This window comes from Eretmochelys imbricata, chromosome 12 (genome assembly GCF_965152235.1).
Source record: "Eretmochelys imbricata isolate rEreImb1 chromosome 12, rEreImb1.hap1, whole genome shotgun sequence".
Taxonomy (NCBI): Eukaryota; Metazoa; Chordata; order Testudines; family Cheloniidae; genus Eretmochelys; species Eretmochelys imbricata.
Window position 1 is genome coordinate 24,625,922 of NC_135583.1, and position 9,318 is coordinate 24,635,239.

The following is a 9,318-nucleotide window of genomic DNA, read 5'->3' on the forward strand; positions in this document are numbered from 1 at the left end:
GCTACCCCTGCTCTGGGACAGCAGTCTCAGGGCTGTCTCCCAGAGCCCTTGGCCCCTTGCTCCAGGGGACCTAACACCAGAGTTATCTCCACTCCACTGTGGCTTTCCCTCCCCAGACACAGTCTGTCCCAATCAAACACCATTTTCCTGCCCACCAGCAGCCCTTTCTAGGCCAAGGTGTAGTCCAGGCCCCTTTACTTGGCTGGATTGGACTCCCCGATCTGATCCAGGGGCACTGGGAACAGCTACTCTGTGACAGGTACTCTAAGACAGAAATCACTACTAATTTGGGGAAGAAGATACCTTGGTCCCCATCAAGCCTCAAAGATACAATCTCTGGTGAAAGCTCTCCATAGAGGGACTTACAGAAGAGACTGTATCTGAAATAACCGTTCTTTATTGTTTGTGTTCGGATTATTTTTGTTAACAATAAAATAGGCACAGTTAACAATAGTGATTAATTTTGCTTATTTTTAATTATGGTGTCCCCTAAGGCATGGCATAAAACCCCATAAGGCTAAAGCAGCAGGGTTCCTTACCAGGTGTGGGAGATCTAGCTGCCTTTCTATCTAGATTTAATGTAACAGTGTGGCACCCACCTTTTGCAAGCACCCTTTCTGGCTGGGTGTGTCTGCAGTCTTTAAATAATTCGAGCCCTGGTACCGGGCCACATCCCCAGGGCTTCCTCCCTGGAGGCAATGGTTTTGCCCTCTAGGTCTAGTCTGGTCCCAGCTCTCTAGCTGGGCCACTAAGTAGTTCAGTTCCTCTTCTGGGGGTTTATCACTGTCTGATTGTAGGTCAGCTCCACAGTGACCTACGGGGGTGGAGGGGAACCCCAGGCCCACCCACTACTCTGGGTCCCAGCCTAGGGACCCTAAGAATAGCAGCCAGGTGCCACCATGTCCCTTTAACTACACTGCTTTCAGTTCCCTGGGCCACTTCTCCATGGCCCCAGCCTTTGCCAAAGCTTTACCCTTACCTCAAGGCTCATCTAACTTCAGGCTCGGCAGCCAGCCAGGAGCTCTTTCTTGCTCTCTGATCCCTGCCACCACTGAGCTGTCCATAGTGCTGCAATTCCCTTTAGCCAGGCAGGAGCTCCGCTGTACTCCTCTCGCTCCAGCAAGGAAGTGACCGTCTTGTAACTCTTTTTATATGGTCCTCCTGGGCCCTGATTGGCTGCTCCCTGCAGCCTCTCTCGCTAGCTTCTTCCCCTGCAGCAATGCTAGGCCTCATTGGAGGACTCCTCTACTGCGCTTTTCCTGTGAAAGGTGTGGCAGGATACTGAGGCCTCCAGCCAGGGACCTCTGGGCCTGGACAACCCTGTGACACTGAATTAGAAGCTTCTGCAGCCTTCCATCTATAAGACAGAAAGTTTCTTGTTTGCCTATTGGCTATGATCAGTTCAATAACTAGTGTCTTCTCTCTAGGGGACTATATTCTGCCTCTTCAGAATGATGAACCTGATGATCTTATAGTCCTTTTCCAATTCTCTCATCTAAGATTTCTATGATTAATCCAGACACTACACTTATAGAAGCATTTTTCCAGAGCCAAAATCCATAGAGATGCTCAGCATTTCTCACTTTTGCCTAACTCCCCAAGGATTTTCTCTTTCACTGTGAGTGATAATACTCCTGGTACTCATGTTCCTAATATTTCATATTTCAAAATCCAGGTACTTTTCCTTCTTTCATGGATTCTACCCATTCATCTATCCAGCTAATCTGCCATGTTCTCCTTCATTTGCAGTTTATTGTACATGTATTTTTGAGAGAATATTCTTTGGAGGACTGTTTGTTTACTCAGCTGTGGGTACCAAAAAAAAAATAATAATAAAAAAATCAGGAAGGTTACTTGGGATATTGAGACTGGTAGAAGAAGATATTTGACTCCAATTCAAGCATCACTGTGATTCCAGATGGTTGTTCAAACAATAGCATTCAAATACAGTTTTATTAATCACCTTCCATGCGTCTATTTCAGACGGATAGCTAAATAAAGTGGCCTTGCAATGAATAGGCTATTGCTTCCCAGAGTATTCACAGGGCACAGTTCCAAATACATTAGCATCCTGTTTTGTTTTGTCTTGATTTTGAGCAAAGAATAAGGCTTTGTCAGACCATTAAAGACCTGGGAGATAAACTGGCCTTGGTTTGCTCTTGACTTCTGCATACAGGTCTTTAATATTTTGTTTTATTGTGGGTATACCACAAGGAGTACATTTTCACAGGTTCTACCTTTGTGCCTTTAATGGATTTAAGAGAGAGAAAAAACTGGATTTCAGCTTTTTCAGATGCCTAAGGATTTACCTTCAGAGAACTCTTGATCTCAGGAAACCAAGCAAGTTTCACGTATTAATTTCTTTCATAAACCTCAACTGCCTCTGCTGCTTCTGTAGTAGGTTAGTTTTGAAATATCCCCTTCCAAAGCTGGGATACACATTACCAGTATTGGGTTTTATTAAGTTCTTGTGGTAGCTATCTCCAAGGCTGCTTTCTCATATACGCCTTAGCAAGGACTTTAAGAATGGCAGAGGCTTTGCAGATAAGATTTGGATTGCAACCTTTCCACTAGCAATGTAATAGGAGCAACAGGGAATTAAATAAAATTATCTCTTTTCTAGATGTCTGCTTAAAAGGAAATTCAGGATTTTATGGATGCCCCTGAGACAAACTATTACAATCCATTCCTCACAGTTCATATTTGAGTATTGTCTGTATGAGCACCTCAAATAGTACAGAATCATTCATAAAGAATAGGCAAGAGAGACTGTGTCCCATCAATATTTCAGGCTTAGTTATCAAATCAAGAGAAATTCATGAGTTCTTTCTCCAGCCCTATGTTTGCCAGTTTGATATTATTGTTTGACAGTTGAGGCCTTTTCTCTGCATTCTCGTGAATGCTTTAATAATTTATTACATTTCCACTTGATGGTTATTTTAATATTTATTGATTTTTACTCTGATACACTAACCATTTCTTCTTTACTCTTTCAGCAGTAGAAATTCACACTCATTTGCTATTTGTGGGGTGTTGACATAGCTGAAGAAACAGTAATGATGACTGATAGAAGGCACCATATGTTCTGTTCATTTTTCTCTGTGCTGTTTTCTGAGAAATGAATAAAGATACACTATAAAATGAACCTCCACGTCATTCACAGAAAAACAGACTTTGGCTTCATGGAAACCACAAGAGGGGAACCCATAATTTACAGATGCATTCAGCACAATAGATATTATTATGGAAAAGGTTAGCCTGCAAAGCCTTAGAAAAAATAACTTCTACATGTTTCCAATTGAAATGTTTTAAGGATTTCAAAGCACCTTCACAATTAATTTCCTGCAAATATTTCTTCTTTTTTTTTAATAACTAGAAGGAACTTTTATTTCTCCACAACAAAAAATTAAAGTTTAAAAATATATACATTTTATTTGCCTTATAAATGAACCAGTTAATAATTTCAACTAGTTTCAGTGAAAATAGGATTAAAATAAGATTCTAGGTGACAATTTGTGATATGAAACAGCCAAGAATCCTCAACCCATTTTCACACATTACAGTGTGTATACTAATATTATTATATACTACTGTATTTATAGATACAGAGCGAGCAAGAGCACACATTATAATGTATTATCAAATTCTGAAGCATACAAAAGATCACTGAAAAAGTAAACAATAAATATTGCAATCGTTTCAAAACGTTTCCTCCTCATACTTACAAAGACTGTGCTCATTTTATAGAAAGAGCTGGATAAAACTTTGTGTTGTTGTTCTTATAGCTGCCTATCAACCATTTTTTCCCTTGCTAAGTAAAACAGTCTAACCAGTTTTGATTATTTTTGCTATTTCTTTTGTTCTGTCATCTCAGAAAAATGTTTTGCGTTCTTGCGTTGCTTCCACTAGCTTTGCAGTAGCAATTAACCAAAAACAGTGGTCCCAGAGCCAGGCACATGTCTGCTAACAACATTAAGCATTCAGGTGAAGAAACAGGAAAGAAAACTAAGGGGGTACATGTTGCCTTGTGTTTCATTAAAGACATGGGGGAGGGAGGAAATCAATTTTTCCAACTGGAAAAATAAGGCCCACAAAATCAGTGGTGAAAGATATTTTATTTTCAAGCTTCTAAGAACATATTGAAAACAATGGAGATTAAACTGAATTCCTCACTAAGAAGTAGTTGACAGCCCTTGTAAATGTAACCAACAATAGGGCACACAGCTGATGTCAATCAGTAGCTAGCAGATTGTTTTTTAGCCTTTCACTGAAATCTTCTATTAAAAAGGTTTTTAGATTAAATATAAGTGAATGACACAAGGCCAAAACCTGCTCATCTTATTCACATGAATACTCCTTGGTTTCAGTGGGACAGCTTTCATGAATGAAGTAAACAGGATTTAATCCTCCAGAGTACCATACTCTCTAGGTCATCCACAATAGTAACAGACATCAAAGAATATTTTATATGTTGTATATAATCCATACGCTTTCTCCAGTTAGATTTATTTATTCTTGCTGTTAAAATCTGTGCCTCCTGCTGCACAAGGAATGGGGTGGAATAACTGAGGTAAAACACTGAATTGATAGATTTCTCATCTCTCAGGAGAAACGTATTTGTTGTTAGTTTTCTTAACACCATATAAACTCTGCCCCCCTCCCACACTAGAAAACTTGAATATATGTGCTTTATTTATCTAATGAAGTCTGATCCTACAGTCCTTACTCAGCCAAATCTCCCATTTTTCGTTGAGAATATTGCCTGAAAAAGATGGCAGGATTGGATCCTTACTCAATATTTTAATAAGTCACACCTGTCTAATGCAAATAATTGATTGCCAGGAAACAGATCTGGTGCAATGTATTTCAGTAATTCTAAACAATGGATAAATAGCATACCTAGTTCTTTTATTAGACATACCTGGAACTAATTAGAAGTTTATTCCTAGCCAAGAGGTGTGAATTGGTCTTGGTATACATTTTTCATTGTGTAGCACTTTAATAAAGATGCTACATGAGACAGACAGTTCAATGTAGCTTTAAGAAAATATTTATTTTGTACCATGCTTATTTCTTAAAGCAGTTCAGGAAACAACATCAACAATATCTCACTATAATGTATTCCTATGAGCATCTGATACTAGAAAAGAGTGGTTAGTTGGCATTTTTGTTTCCTCCAGGATTAAGGTGTAAATTAAGAAAGATACAATATATTTATATAAGTGGCATTAATGAAACTCTCTACAGTCCTTATTTTCCAGAGGTTTCTTTAACTAACCTTCTTTTCCTTTGCTCATTTATCATGCCTGAAGGGCCTATTTGCAAAAGTTCCAATGGTCACAATCATGTCCCCTTGGATATTGCCACTCTCTCCACATCTCTGGAGCACATCTCTGTAGAGCCACTCTGCTGCAAGGCCAACCTGATATAAAGGTTTGCCCTGGGTTTCCTCCATTCTACATGCTGAGGAGAAGGCCAGGAGAGCAGAATGCCATCTAGCTGATCCAGTGCTCTGGGGGTATTGTTTCATCTGACTGTTCCTGATTATGATTTTGTCCAGGTGGCCACACTTTATTAGGCCAAACAACTGGAACGTATGCCACAGAGAGCATTCCTGTGTAGTATTTCCGCATAGAATTTCTGATTGTTTATTCTGCAGTGGAGCTGTGCAGGAAAGGATCAGAAAAGTAGCATCTGCCAGTAGAGAGTGCAAGAGCTACCTTCTATGCATTATACACCTAACATTCTAGCTTCCAGACAAAGCTCCTTGGTTCACATGCACAGGTCATAACACATCTAGTTCTGTAATATTGTTCAAGATCTACATCACTTCAGTTTTCTTCCAGTTACTTCTAGCACTTACCCCCTTTGGATTATTACTCACAATCAGAAACTTTTGGAGGGCAAACTTGGGGCATGCCTCCTCTTAACAGCCCAAGATTGAATTTCTGGACTAAAGTACAAACATATCCGTGTATTTCTGGACTAAAGTACAAATATATATATATAAAAAGATTCTCTCCTGCGCCCTAAAAGGGAATTTTTCTCTCCTGGAGATCTAAGGAATCTTGTAGCTGGTTGGGATTTCCTTTTTCTGCAACTTTCCCTTTAGGATTTGAAATGTCTTAGTCAAATATTCAGAATGATCAGAGTTATTATGCAGCTTAGTGGCAAACAATAGGTGTATATATGTTTTTAAAACAAACTCCCCTGTTTTGATCAAAATTAATTTCCCCTGCAGACAATGCATAATTCAGCAGCTTTGTGGTGTGTGTGTGGGGGGGGGGGAAAGCGCGGGGGGATGCATGTAAAACTTTAAAGGGAAATACCACTCTGGAAATGTGAAGGCATTGAAATGTCTCCACATGTACTTTCATCCTTCGGAAACTGAGAGTGATTAGATACTTAGAAAAAAATAAATAACCGTGCCTCCACATTCATTTCCCAGCCTGAAACAAACCAGCACCTGCTCCCCCTTCCCCCAGGGAGCTCTGACTTTACTTCATTAGATTTGCATTAATAAGCGCGAGCAAGCCCCCTTGCTCAGACAAATCGCAGAGCGCTGAGCCCAGTGGAGCCGCCGTGACAGCCTCCCCCCACCGCCCCCGCCTCTGGCCAAGAGGCAAGTGACAAAGAAGGGGTCTGTTCCCCAGCTCCCGGGGCTGGGGACGCCGGCTCCGAGCCGTGGCAGAGCAGAGCAGGGCAGGGGGCTGGCAGGCTGCCTCCCGTGTTGCCATGGCGGAGGAGGCGGCGGCGGCGGCGAGGCGAGGGGAAAGGGAGCCGGCTCTCAGCTCAGCCCTTCAGAGCCCGCGCTGCCCAGCCTTGCCGGGAGGCAGGAGCATCACTTCCCTGGGAGCCTCCCCGGCCAGTGCAGGGAGCCCGGCGCGGCGGCAGGAGGCTGCGGGGCGCGGGGGGAGGCAGCCGCCTGCAAGCTCCGGGCTGACTGTCCCACTTTTCTCCTCCCAGCCCAGCTCCCTGCGTCCTGCCGGCGGGGAGGCGCGGAAGTGCCCAGACGGAGCCGCGGGAGCCCAGCGGGGCGGCGCGGAGCCCCCGGCCGGAGGATGCGCTGAGCCGCCCGCAGAGGAGGGGGCGCTGCTCCCGCGTGGCCAGGTCAGTTCGCGCAGGTCCGCCCCCAGCGCGGCCCCGGGGAGGGGTCACCGCCGGGCGGCCGAGCGCGCGCGGAGCAGCCCGCGGGGTCCCGCCGCGCCGCCACGCCCCGACTTCGGGAAAGTCCCGCTCGCGAGCGGCGCGGAGAAACTTTCCCGGGACTTCGGGGCAGCGCGGCTGGGGCGGCGCCTGGCGGAGCCCGCGTGGGGACAGGACGCCCACGGGCGCGGCCCCGGCACCTGGCGCTGGCCTGGGCCCCAGGGACTCGCGGCGGGGCGGGGGCAATTTGCAAACAAACAAACAAACTTGGGACCCGCTCTGGGCAGCAGTTTTAACACCACCCCCACCCCCCACAGGGAGAGCGGCTTTGAAAAGCAGGAGACTCGGGCTGACACCTGCTCCTCAAACTACCAGACTATTAAGAAAAAAAAACAAACACCCTGTTGTCTGCTGGGGGGGCGGGGGATGTCTAGGAGCCAACTGCTGCCCCGTGTGCTCAGGACCTGAGCCTGAAGTTACTGAGAGTTTTGATTAACTGCAAGACTTTGGCCCCAAACTTCCCTTGACCCCCAACTCCTGTGGAAATGGTTCTTCGATTAGTCCATTGGATGGGTGGCCCAGTGGTTTGGCGTGGTTTGATTTCTGTTCTCACTGTAGTTGCATTTTAGTAATGCAGCTTCTTGCATATGTGCGTCAAATTTTTTCCCCGGGAGAACAATGTAAGGATTTTTAGCAGGAAATGTAGTTCACGTTGCTCTGCAGCTGGGAGATTTGTGGGCTTGAGAATCCCTAAACCCTCATTGGCATGGCAGACCATAACAGCTCCGAATGAGCTGCTCTAGCTGGTCAAAAAAGTAGCCTGGGACAATTCCCGAATACATACTGATGGGGTAACGCACAGTTCCACTAATGCCTTGCCTCTGTCTGTGCAGGGTAGTGCACATTTCAAAAGATGCTCATAAATCCTTACACTATACACCAGAAATGCAAGGGGTTAATACATGCTTTAAACTGCGTTTCAAATAAATGAACGGGTCTTTCACAAGATATATGTTTCTTCTTTAAAAATATTTCTATACAAAGTCCCTTGATTATACATTGGTAAAATAAAAAAATCACAATAGGTTGCAATTCTATTCCTACTTCTAACTCACCCTTTCTCTTCAGGGCTCAAACTATAAACATACTAAGGGGAGCTAACTCACTCTAATTTTCTCATTTTATAAATAGAATTACATTCATTTAATCAGCAAAATTATTTTCTTCTAGAGCATAATCTATATTAATCTTGATTTTTGTCTAATTCAGATTAGACCACTCAGACTGTACAGTACTGTACCATGCCACCTGAGCCATTTAAAACTTGACTAAACAAAGCAGTGGAAAATATTGTATAGTGGACAATGTTGTATTGGCAGGTGAAGGAGCTAAATGTCTATCAGCCATTTTCCATCTCTAATGTCTAGGATCCTTTGATATCGGTAGTGAAATAACTAGATGTAAAAAAGCAAGGTTGTAGCCTCAAGTCCAATTTTTAGGCTTCTGGGGGTTTAGGAAGCCCATGAAGTCAGTTTAATGTAGCTTTCTTCCTATAACTAGTCTATCTTCAGATGGAAATGTGTACAGTTTAACTTTAATCTGTTTATAAAAAAACAGAGATGCACATTATTTGTGTCAAAAAGAAATGGAGTACTTGTGGCACCTTAGAGTCTCTAAGGTGCCACAAGTACTCCATTTCTTTTTGCGAATACAGACTAACACGGCTGTTACTCTGAAACCTGTCATTATTTGTGTCAGAAGGGTACCATGATGTATTTTGTTTCAAGATTTAAACGTTACAGCTTTGAAGGTTACAGAGTGGTAGCTGTGTTAGTCTGTATCAGCAAAAATAACGAGGAATACTTGTGGCACCTTAGAGGCTAAAACCCACAAAGCATCTGATGAAGTGGGTTTTAGCCCACAAAAGCTTATGCCCAAATAAATTTGTTAGTCTCTAACATGCCACAAGTACACCTCATTGTTTTTACAGTTTTGAAGAACTCTGGCCACAGACATTGCCAGTTAGGAAGTTGAATAGTAAACGTTAATGGTCTCATATAAGGAATTCTCACAAATTAGAAATGTAGTCTATTATTAATTATCACCGGATAAAAAAGCCATCCCTTGTTTATCCTGAAAAGATTTCATTTTGTCAGATGACTGGCATCTCAT